Genomic DNA, 4,032 nt, shown 5'->3' with positions numbered 1-4,032 from the left:
AGCGCATCTTCTTCTTAAAAACATTCGGTTAAATGGGTTCGACATTGATCTCTTATTCTTCAATGATCGAATCAGCTTGAACTAGATCCTGAGTCTGTTCAATTCTGGGTTGAGCCATAAGGCTTTTTTCTTCAAAAAACAGATTTCCCAATTCAATGAGATGAGCAGCGGCTTGCTCATCTTCTGGTAGAATTAGATCAAAATCTTCAGAAAGTTGCATCGGATCGTCTTCATCTGAATAGTTATCAAATGGATTTACCCCTGAGCAATCTGCTTCATGAACATACCTGAGTACGATTGAGATATAGTCATTCATGATTTCATCAAGTTTCTTCAAAGCCTTCACCTCAACATCAACATTCTTTTCCAATGGATTGAATTTGGCTTTTCTTGCTTCGGACACTAGCAAAAGAGCCCGACCTCTAAGATTGGCTTCAACCAGCTCCTTTCTCTTTAGAGCTTCATAAACTTTGGCTTCAACCAGCTCCTTTCTCTTTAGAGCTTCATAAACTTTAGAAGTCTTAGCCCATTTCAGGACTCTATTTTCTATGTTAACTAACTTTAACCATTTCTCGCTTATTCCTCTTCCTTTGATGACCTGATCATACCTGTTGGACATTTTTTCATAACCCAGGTATCGAAGATATTGATCTTCGTAGCAGCTTTCACATTGGCCTGATCCAACATCAAGTTAACAATGCATGTTGCCTTTAAAACCTCCTCATTTGATGTAGAAGCGATTGTCTTGCCCTTTCCAATAACCTCAACAGGTTTTAGAGTAGGCCTCGGTTCTCCAATAGTTATACCAACAACTCTTCCAGTGGCTTCCATTATCTCATGAGGGGTTAGGGTCTTGGTAAAAAGTCTAGACACAACGTTAGATTGGGTTATATTTCCTATCACTACGGACTCTTCTTGAACTCGTTTGGGTATTGGTGGCTCTTCATTTGGAAAAGAAAGAGCTTGTTTAGACATGACAACAGCAACAGGGGTATGAACAGCACCCTACTCTATTTCGACAATAATTGTAGCTTCAGCAGCTACTTGATTGGTTTGACGGACAGGGGATGGAATCCTATCAAGATTTTCAATATTTGGACCAACTGGCTCAATAGTTGGCCCGGTAACATGTTACACTACAGGAACAGAAATAGACAAATCTTGTTCCAACACAGGAACATTGAACTTAGGAACTTCGTCCTGAGATGGGGTAGGGGTTACCTTAGATGAATCCTTCAAAGACTTATGCTGTAGGCGTCTTGGACTTTTCTCCTCTAGAAACGGAGGACTTTGATGGCTTTCTTAACTGGCTTGCAGGGGGAGACAGGGGAGACATCGGGATAGCAGCAAGTGCGAAAGGACCTTGCTTTACTCTAGAATCAACTACCCAGAGTCTTTCTTCGAAGAGCTTTTCTGGCTAGTTGAACTAGTCTCTGATTCATTTACTGTTCTTGCTCTTTTGGCTCCCTACGAGAGAATATAAGCAGCAGGTTGCTTAAAAAAGTGACGGATCTTCCACCCATCTGTTGGCTTGACACGCCAGAGAGGGACTCCTTGGAGTTCTTCATTTGATTAAGAGTGTTGGTGACAGTGAAGATGTTTAACACTCGGCTAGAGTTAATAGACTCTTTATCCCCCATAGGAACCCCTAAGTGTTCCAGCAATCGACTGAGTTGAGAAGCAAAGCTCACACTCTCTTTATTTTTGGAGTCAATCGTCGCAAACAGGTTTAAGAAGAGTGTGTGAAGCCCAATTAACCTGAATGCCCTTGGAGATGGTCGTCATATAGTCAAAACGATCCTGACTATAGAGATGAAAGGATCCCGCTCTTCCTTGAAGAGCCTTTGCAACTACATCGTTCAATGGGATGAAATGGGGTTTGAGAACCTTTTTACTCCCATTTAATTTGATTTCTGAATCGTCGGCTGAGAAAACAGTCTTCATTTCCGTAATAATAGTCGAAGGAAGGTTCAGATTGAACGTGTGGCCCTCCGATGGAAGTTCGAAAAACTCTGCATCGCCTCATTGAAGGAAATAACTGTATTGTTCACCGTTGCTGTGACAGAATCGCCAACCATGGTTGTCGATTTAAAGAACTCCCGGACTTCCTTCTCGTAGAAGATAAATAGCATGTCGGGATACTTCCCGAGACTAGAATACTCTAGAGATCTGAACGTGTCGACCACCTCTTGTTGATCGAACGTATACACAGAGGGAAAATCCACCTAAAAAGTACAATGTCCGATGGTAATCTTCTTGTTGCCCATTTTAAGAAAAGATGAACAGACACAATATGAACAAAGGTTTTTAGAGAGAAGTTTGAAGAAATCTAGGGTTCTTGAGATATTGAGAGTGAAAAACTTTTCAATCACATGCGAGATGTCCTTAAATAGATTAATGCATGTTAACCGTCACTTTTCCTAAGGGTAGGACCCATTAATTAATGTTAGACGTCTTTTTCCACAGAGTCATCATTAATTTTGGGGGTATATAAGTCATTCTCTCTTAACTTGAAAGACACGTGTCTTCATGTTATTTTAAGATGACTGTTTTTATGTTTGAGCGGGAAAATTAGATGACTCGGCATGTGGGACAGTTGTCCTTGATCAGTCTAGTACACACGTAGTTAGACGTTTTTCTTACTTCTACAATCTATGAGATCTAAACGTCTATTAGACGCATGAGTCTATTAGACTCAGGCGTCTAATCACGTGTCTGATAGACGTCAAACGTCTATTAGACGTTGACGTCTAATTACGCATGAGCAACACGTATTAGACGTGTGTTTAGTTAGACGTGAGTTTCCAATTGTTCTTGTCTTATAAACGTCTAATCGTCTATTAGACGTCAGCGCCTAACCGCGCAGGTTATTAACCAAGACATATTGACTTAGATGCATAGAGTATGTAAGTAAAAATACGTCTAAGTACATGCTTTTTCTTTTAGACTACCTCGTCTAATAGACCGATTAAAGCATTTTTTCTGCGTGCATCTTTATTTTCGCAATAAATTTCCCTCTCAGTTTATGCATGTACAAAATGAATAAATAAATATTTTGAGGTCCTTAAGACTAAAAATATTCTTAAAACATAAAACACTTAGTCCTTAGGAATGGCAAGGGCCATTGTTGATCTTCGAGAATATATACTTAGAAGAGTATGCTCTAGACTTCCTTCCTGCAGCTTCCCTGTATCACCTACACAAGAAAATATTTACAAACTTTGGTACCCACATTCACTTGGGTCCTCGATCAATCAGTCCCTTAGGAATTCATATTTGAGTTTTTTATGGATTTCCCATTTTGTGTTGTAATTAGTGCATATGATTTTGACTTAGTAGACGCCTTTTACTAGCCACTGATCCCTTAGCTTTTGAAGATGATTTTCTATTAAAACTCCTTGACTTTGAGTTAGGTTTTAGATTACCAGACTTGTTGGCTGCATCTAACTTAATTTTCAGCCAGCTAATAGTTGGCGGAACATAAGTTATTTCATTCTTCAAAGCTAACTCCTCATCGATTGGATCAGTTTCAATATCAGTTGGGCTCCCTTTGACAAAAATTATTGGCTTAAGCATGTCAGTTGCTGAGTTTAACTTTTTGTAGGATTGGTTTGGGTCATCGCTATCAAATCCTAAACTGGATTTAGATCCAGCAGGTTTCAACTGATATTTAACAGCTTCTCCAGACCTTGTCCAAGAACTAACAATATAGTTTAACCTTTTGTTTTCAGAAGAAAGAATTTGAATCTGTTCCTTGAGTATCTCATTCTTAGATGAGATCTCGACCTTGTCATTTTCAAGAGTTTTTAAATCTAGAGTTTGAGACAAGTAGGTTGAGACACTTTAAATGAAGACTTTATTTCATTTAGAGATTCTGCTAGCTTTCTGTACTCTATGACCATGTCATCTAGTGCAGCTACCAGTTGTTCCATTAAATATTTTTCAGAAGAGAAGTCAAATACCTCAAATTCTTGAGTTTCTTCTTCTTCTTTTGCCATGAAGCAAGCGACCTCGTCATCATCACTATCGCTG

This window comes from Impatiens glandulifera, chromosome 9 (genome assembly GCF_907164915.1).
Source record: "Impatiens glandulifera chromosome 9, dImpGla2.1, whole genome shotgun sequence".
Taxonomy (NCBI): Eukaryota; Viridiplantae; Streptophyta; class Magnoliopsida; order Ericales; family Balsaminaceae; genus Impatiens; species Impatiens glandulifera.
This window is presented reverse-complemented; position numbering follows the sequence as displayed.